The sequence below is a fragment of the Silene latifolia genome, chromosome 6 (assembly GCF_048544455.1).
Source record: "Silene latifolia isolate original U9 population chromosome 6, ASM4854445v1, whole genome shotgun sequence".
In the NCBI taxonomy this organism is placed as follows: domain Eukaryota; kingdom Viridiplantae; phylum Streptophyta; class Magnoliopsida; order Caryophyllales; family Caryophyllaceae; genus Silene; species Silene latifolia.
The window spans coordinates 116,721,914-116,730,471 of record NC_133531.1 but is presented as its reverse complement, the minus strand read 5'-3'; the positions used below and the strand labels follow the sequence as shown (position 1 = coordinate 116,730,471).

General features: G+C 34.8%; 1 long non-coding RNA gene across 2 annotated transcripts; it reads left to right on the top strand.

Moving 5' to 3' along the window:
• The first annotated feature begins 1,725 nt into the window (after window positions 1-1,725).
• LOC141658924 (uncharacterized) lies at window positions 1,726-5,481 on the top strand. 2 transcript variants are annotated; one of them, XR_012549528.1, is made up of 6 exons: window positions 1,726-2,227; window positions 3,438-3,564; window positions 3,660-3,826; window positions 4,152-4,221; window positions 4,341-4,440; window positions 4,592-5,481. It is a non-coding gene; the product is annotated as an uncharacterized LOC141658924 (long non-coding RNA). The 2 variants fall into 2 exon arrangements; XR_012549527.1 differs by having other exon boundaries at window positions 1,726-2,324.
• Window positions 5,482-8,558: the final 3,077 nt, after the last annotated feature.

The window sequence follows — 8,558 nt, the reverse complement described above, 5'->3', positions numbered from 1 at the left end:
GGAGTCGAGTTGAAGGAAATATTCAGCCTTTATCGGTACTCGATATTTCTCGGGGCCACTCGAGGAGTCAGAATCGAAATGCATGGCCATGCTCGGATACGGATTCGTTTTATCGGTTAAGTTACTCTCTAGTCTGGGAAACCACTCTTGATACAGATCGATTGTAAAATACGACCTTTGCGGATCCGGATCTGCAAAATTGTTTTACATTGAGTGGGAGAAATTTTAAATGAATATGAGAATCGGTTATCGCACATACACTTGTACGGACAAGTGGGAGTTTGTTGAGCTGTGTCCTTCAAAGGTGAGTGCGGATAACGTCATTGCACATACACTTGTACGGACAAGTGGGAGCTTGTTGGGGCTGGTGTCCTTTACAGTTAGTGCAAGGACTTATAAATCTCTAAAAGGATCAAAGGGCATACTTTTGGTATTATTATCAGTTGATCCACGTTTATCAATAACGGTTGGCTTGCTAGATAAGTTTGACGTTATTGTCATACAGATGGCGGTGATCAACTGGTCCCTAAAAGTCACACCTATAGGATACGTTTGAGAGATGTGACAGTATGAAAATACAGTCATGTTGATGCCAAATTTGACTAACCAGTTAGTCGGAGTTATTGACTAGTAATTAGTCAAACGCAATGTTGAGACAATTATTTAATACGGATTAAATAATAATGGCTAAGACGAATTAAACAGTTAATTCGTAAATTGAATATAAACGTTTTATATTTGATTAATGTATATTGAATTAATTATACAATATTGTCTTTGTCGGACATGTATTAATATTTCAACTAATCCGTGTTATTAGTCGATGTATTAATAACCGATAACCGATGACAGTTTATAATAAAACCCATCATATACATTTTAGCGGAATTGATCGGACCACAAGTTAAAAATGAGGAGAAAGTGGAAAGCCCACTCCCTCCTCTCATGACCCGCGGACCGAGACAACAAAAGGAGAGGCTCCCTCTCCTTTTGACCTAAGGATTCATTTTTACAGAAAAATTAGGGTTTTGAGGAGTATTTTTCTCTGAAAAACCTAGATCTCACATCGAATAACCTCACAATAGCTCTCTCGATATTGCAAGTCAATTAGAGAGCATTTCTAGCACAAGGGCATAGTCTCAGACGGTCTTGGGTGCAACGATTAGGAGGAAATCTCTGTTGATTTCTGTTCTTTATGCCGCACATCAAAGGACCCGAGGTTGATTCTTAATCTTTATCGTTTTCTATTGTATTTCGTTTATGACCATAAATCGCATGTTATATTTACGTTATAATCCTTAAAATTGAGGGAATTTTACGGATATTTCCCTGCACCTACAATAGAAAAAAGTATATCTGTCCTTCAAGAAAGTGTATATAGAATTACGATAAAAAATGTACCTATGATAAAAAAAAGTGTATCTACATTGTTAAAAAGTGTGTATAAAATTTCGGTAAAAAAAAAAAAATGTGTACCTAGCATATATATTCTAATGTATATAGTGCGTTCTCACCGTTCTCACTGAGTGATCGTTCTCACCGGATCCTAAATAATATATATATATATATATATATATATATATATATATATATATATATATATATATATATATATATATATATAGGGGCGGGTCGGTGCGAAGTAGATAAAGTACGGTGCGAACCGTACGAACTAATTTTAAAAAAAAAAAATTATCTTAACAGTCAAACCAATTCGAAGGCTAAGATTTAATCACCCAACCCCACATCCTTCCCCATCATTCAGTAACATTTTCTTCATTACCAAATCACCAGCCACCAACCCGTTGAAGACACTAGCCCTAGCCGGAATAGCTAACGGTCCCACAAAGTCATGTCATCACCGCCGATGAAGCCACTATGTCCACCTTCTTTTCGCCGTGTGCCACCATTTTCTGTTCGATTTGGCGCACCATTTGCGATGATGCCACCGGAAACCTATCCATAAAAGGTCGGCAACGTCGACAAGACGCACATCTTCGCGTTTTTATGGTGGTCGTGGTGCACGACGTCGAGTGATAGGTGGTTACGGTGGTGCGCGACATTAAGGTGTGTCTTGTGTGTGGTGGTAATAAAAATAGTGGGCGACTATGGTGGTATGTTGTTCACCGATGTCGACTGGAACGCCAGAGATTGCGACGATTAGAGATTGGTGACGGTGATATGTTGTTTATGGGTTGTTGAGAGTGGTGTTGGCTCAGTTGATTTGGTAAGCCTCGTGTTAGTTTCGGGTGTGGTGATGGTAGTGTCGTCGCTGTTGTTTGGTGGCTAGCAAAGTCGGGTGAAAGTTTTACAATTAGATCACGGTGAGAAACTAGTTGAAATGATGTTGAACTCTGAGTTAAAACTTCTTTAGAACCGTTACATTCCTGCAGATTTCAAACAAATACAAAACTTGATTTGAAATTTTATAATTATACAATTATTTCAATAATCTTGAATTTGAAAAGCAAAATCATATTACAGTACTCCTGGTAAATGCTAATTTTGGGTCCTAATTTCAGTATCATAAAGATAAACATGCGAATCATACATTCCCATTTGTGTAAATAGTAAGACAGTAATTAATCATCACTCACATGAGACTCTTGCTTTCTTGTGATATTTTTGTTACATTTACATAAGTAAAGGATGCTAAGAGCCAATATTTTGATAGAATTGACACTCGCTAATAACCACGGCAAAATATAAGTCATCAACAAAAATGTTAGTTGATTAATTCAAACAATGGAGGATGCTTTTTGGTTTTGGACTCGGCTAGTTTTATAATATATTCCGCGGTTTATTTAATTTTATAACATATTAACAAGGTAAAGAAATGTATCTAGGAAGGTGAAGGAGTATATCTAGCTAGTCAGAGAAGTGTATCTAGCAATCTAAAGAAGTGTATCTAACTTATCATAGATGTGTATCTAGCAATGTAAGGGAGTGTATCTAGCTTGACAAAGATGTGTATCTAGCCTTGTTAAGGAGTGTATCTAACAAGGTATATGAGTGTATCTAGCAATCTAAACGAGTGTATCTAGCTTGCCGTGTGTGTGTGTGTGTGTGTGTGTGTGTGTGTGTGTGTGTGTGTGTGTGTGTGTGTGTGTGTGTGTGTGTGTGTGTGTGTGTGTGTGTGTGTGTGTGTGTGTGTGTGTAGCAAGGTATAGAGTGTTTCTAGCTTACCATAGATGTGCATCTAATAAAGTAAATGAGTGTATCTAGCAATATAAAGAAGTGTATCTAGCTTATCATTTGGATATTGTGGTAGTTATATTACTGGCTCTAAGGTTTATTTTTATGATCTTTTTACCTCTGAGCAAGAGTTTAGATATTAGTATGGTTATCAAATGACAGCTTATATTTTCCAAGACTTGGAAGTGTGTAAAATTAATGTTTTCAACGAATGAGCTAAGCATTTAGTTAACTTTTTGCAGAAGCTTATTCAATACCTCAAATACGCTTGTCCTGCTCATTTGTATGGAACATCAATATCACCACCTGCTGCACAACAAATCATTTCTGCAATTCAAGTTCTTCTTGGAGAGGATGGGTCCAATAGAGGTATGAGATTACTATCTTCGTCTTTTCTACTGTCTACTTAATTTTGGTTGTTTTTGCGCTGAATTTTTTAGTATTAACTTAAATGTGTATATCAGGTGCTCAAAAACTTGCCAGATTCGTGAAAACAGTATTTTTTTTCGGTCAGAGCTGAAGAAAATGGATTTTGAGGTACTTGGTGATAATGACTCCCCTGTGATGCCCATTATGCTCTACAATCCCTCCAAAATTCCTGCTTTCTCTAGGGAGTGCCTTCGGAAAAAATGTAAGCATCAGCATTGTGAATAACTTTTTTTATGTCTTGGAAGTTTTTATATATCCAATTATATATGTGTGTGTGTCTAGCAAGGTATTAGAGCATTGATTCCTACCTCTGTTAGTCATCTTGCATGCTACAAGTTTGAAGGTTATTGATCCATTTTCCAACCTCCATCTGTCCATGTAGAAGCATCTAATTTTACGATTTCTCTTGGGAATATAATTGGTTTCTAAGCATGCAGTCATTTTAGCTGGCTATGATGAACATTGGACAGTTTTTTGTTGTTATGGTCACATGCTCATATATTTGGCTTGTTTTGCAATTTCTACAGGGCAAAAATACATGTCGGGTAGCAAGCGTCTGCAAATAAAACTAGTAAATCATCGTTGGTTGGAAGATTGGTATGTTTGTCTGATTACCTTATTTCCATTGAGGTTTTAAACATTCAGGCACATTGTTGCCTTATTATTGACTAAATTAAAGCATTTAAATCTTTAACTTCATGTTTTTCGTGTTGCAGCTTAAAGGAGTGGAAAATTCTGCCGGAAGAATATTACAGTAAATAATTTGCTAACTGATACTAGTACAAATTTGTTTCACTTTTTATCAGAGTGGTCAAGGTATTGTACCAAAACCTTTTACGCGCTGCTTTTTATCCAACATGTACCCTTTCTTGTTTTTTTTATCTTTTCTACCATGTTTATTTTTGTTTGCTTATCAGTCTTTTTAGTTCACTGATTTAGTAACAAGTACTGTTTTTCCGTCTTGCAGTAGCTTTGAGTTGGATGGAAATGATGGTGGTTGAGGTTGAAGATTCAGAAGATGAAACTAGAGACTTTACTACAAGGCTAACTCATCGAAGGGCTGTGAATAGCCAGGAGTATGAGGTAAGGTTGCCAATGAAGCCAAAGAAAGTAATGGAGTCTAAAGTTCCTCACAAGATTGACACACTCATTAATACAACTGAATAACAATGAGAAAAATGTGGGAAAGACTCCAGCAAAGTCTAGTAGTCCATTGCATGTTGCAGAGCAATCGGAGGACCTGAGTGGACAACTTCCTAAACGAACAGCTGATTCTCTAATAGACTATTCTACTCCTTCGAATCTGAGAAAATTTGCTCGACGATCCAATGTTTCTGATGGGAAATCGGTCATTTCAAATCTACTCCTTCAAATCCGCTAGTAATGTGTGTATCTAGGCTGCTAATTTGTGTACCTAGAGTAATAATTTGTGCATCCACAACTCAATCATAAACTTCCACCACTCATGCCAACAACCATCACCACTCATCACTACTGACCGTCCTCAGTACCGCCACACCATCACCCAACACAAACCACCACCACCTCCTGCCCCTCAATCCCAAATAACTACACTAGCCCCTGCCAACAACACCATATCTCCGACACCGCAGAACCGCGCCTTGACTACCAGTCGCTGGAGCCTTCCTTGTCACATAACCCTGTTGGAGTTAGTGTCCTCCACAATAGTGCGTTAACATAATAAATCTCAATAATAGAATATCATCAGATATTTAATTATTTGATCCTCGTCAGTTGATTAACGTAAATCGATAACGGTTGGCTGACTAGAGTTTGACGTTATTGTCGTGAGACGTCGGTGATCAACTGACGACCCCTTTCGGTCACACCTAAAGGAACGAACCCCAATTGATAACTAATTAATTGTATGAGATACAATTTGTTTAGTCCCTTGATTTATAGACTAAGAGGTTAGTCGATTATTTTTAGAGAGATTTCGAGTTGCGAACTCGAGGAGCGGCAGTTATTATTTAATTATGCGATAATTAAATAATAAATTTTGGGAAACGAGTTTTAGTTAATTAACTGTTAATTTACTAAAATTGTACTAATTGATTAATGTGATTAATATTAGTACGTAAATAATATGTGTAGGCACGTATATTTACGGAGTGAATTAGACGAATTAATTATGGAAGTATTTAAACATGATACGATGTTTAAAATAAATATTACACGGATTTGTGCGACAAATATAAGAACCAACATGGACCCGTAAATGGTCAAGTGGACCGTGTAAAATAAGAGTAGTGGATGATTACTCACATAATCATTTCACCTTATTTTGTATACTACCATAATTTATCTTATATAAGATTTTGCATGTGATGTAAGATAAAATTATAAGACAAAAATTGTCCACTTCCACACTTTTCCACCCGCCACTTCCCTTCCCATACACTCCATATATTGTTCACATTTCACTCTACCTTGCTTACACACTCTACATATTTTGCATGTGAACATTATTTCTCTATCTCTCTACAATAATAATTCATCACTAGTATACATTAATAATATTACTAAGATTAGTTAGTGATATTACTAATATTTATCAAGGGAACAATATTAACAAGTTCTAGTTCAAAACTTGTTATTATTATTGGGTTAGTTCTTGGGTGCAACAAGAAGGAGATCTTCTTATTGAAGATTTGCAAGGAAGATCTTCCATTTGTTTTAAGCTCAAGAACAAGCTAGTAAGGTGAACTAGTTTGTGCCCTTTTACCACAAATTCAATGTAAGGAAATTGTTTTTCCTTATACTCTCCTTTTATGCTTTCATATTAGCATGCATGTTACATAGATCACCTAAATAACAATTTATGAGATAAATTAATTTTATTAGAGAGTCTAATATGGATCTATGATCTTTCAAGTGGTATCAGAGCTTAGGCTTCTAATTTGCATGTTGATTTTAAGCATTTTAATGAATTATGTGATAATTTATAAAAACTCAAAAATTGTGTTAGAAGAGGTTTTAGCACGAAATTTTTAGGACATGCATACCTACTGATCTCAAAAGGTTTGTGGAATTTTTGGTGATTTTTAAAGTTATTTTGCTATTTTTAATGTTTTTTGGTAGAAAACCGAGTCAAAATGTCGCATTTTAGTGAAAAATTGACTAAAATTAGTTAAAAGTTGATTCGGTGCATGAATATTTTATGGTAGTTCATGCATGTTTTCTACTGATTGTATGCAAAAAGTTGAAGGTTGGTTCGAAATTTTGCATGTTTATTGATTTTTTGAGTTAAAAGTCGATAAAAGTCAAATTAATTAATCATAATTTGGAAAATTTTGATTCTACCCATGATAAATTTATCTACATTTAAGAATATTATTTAAATATCAAAAGTGATTTTGCATGTGTGTTTTCACTTTGTTTTGATGTTTATTGGTTTTAGTGGTTAAAAACCGATAAATATCGATCTTTTTCTTCACAAAATTTATCCGGAATATTTGGGCAATTTTTCTGACATTTTAGTATTCTTGAGAGTGTTCCAGAATACTAAAAAAATTTGTTTCAATTTTTTGGGTAATTTTTCAATTATTTTGGATTTTTACTTAAATATTATGATTTTATCGATTAAATTAGCAAATTATCACCAAATCAAACTAATAATTTGTCATAAAATTAGTGAGGACTAATTTTGAGGTTCAAATCAGTTTGGACAATTATTTTGGACTTAAATGAGATTTAAGAGTTAATTATTGATTTTTACATGTTAAAAATCGATTAAATCCACAAAAACCGAGATGGATACCAATGAATGATAGATAGGGCGATTTTGGCATCATTTTTACAGCATTTTAAGCATATTTATTTAAGTTGAATGAATGATTGTCATTTATTTAAAGTATTTATCTTATTGTACCTAGTATGGCCTAGTTACTTTTAATCGTTATTACCCGAAATGAATGGGAATATCGATTTGTTTGTAATTAAATACGATCTCATATCGTCGGTTTGTAATTAATTAATAGTTTTATTTATTTTATTAATTAATGTATAATAGGAATAGCTATGTAATTCATTTGTAATAGTTATTTTACCGGCGTTTCCAAAAGACGGATTACAACGAGACGGAGTCTATTTTTGGAAGGTGTTCCAAATCCCACAAGGAAGAGCCACTTATGAAATGAAGAGGCAAGGGACCAAGGAGTTGGTTTCCGAAATGTAATAGACTAGTTTTTATTAACTAGGTGGCCATACTAGGATTTATTCATATGCTTACATGTTTGCTTATTTTATTTTCGCGCATGCCAAAATCGTCATTCACATGCATTTTATTTTCGCGGTTGTCAATTCACGTCATTTACATTCACTGAATTAATTCACTTATAAGGAATTTATGACTAAATTGACAAGATCTCTCACATAACTAAAATTGAGATTAGCTTTACCAATTAGTAACACCTATGAATCTCTTGTTCATTAGAGCCACGCTCGCCCAAGCGGGGTGTTCTCTTTTTACCTTGGGTAAGTAGGGTGGAAAACGGTTATCACACGCTAAAATTAGTTGGACTCAACGGGATATAAGACGGTCTTGTGTTCCGGGGCTAGTAGATGAATTTGAGGAAATTCGTCGACCAAGAGTTCTAGAGGTAGAATTAGTCAACGTGACTTACCGAATTTACGCAATTATGGGATGTTTCGCCCAAGCGATGCTCATTTTTGTTTAATATTTGGGTCTTGGAATCATTTATATAATTTAGTGGGAGGTCATTATATAAATGCTAAAACTTGCTAAACATATTTTTACAAGTATTTTTTGAAAAACAATGAATGTTAATTTTTCCTTTTTGTTGTAGCATTTTAATTCGCAATGGCAACTTCATCAACTCCATCGACTACTTCACTAGGCAAAGATTCATGGAAAAGGTCCGTAATGGACAAATGTATTTTAAAAGATGACG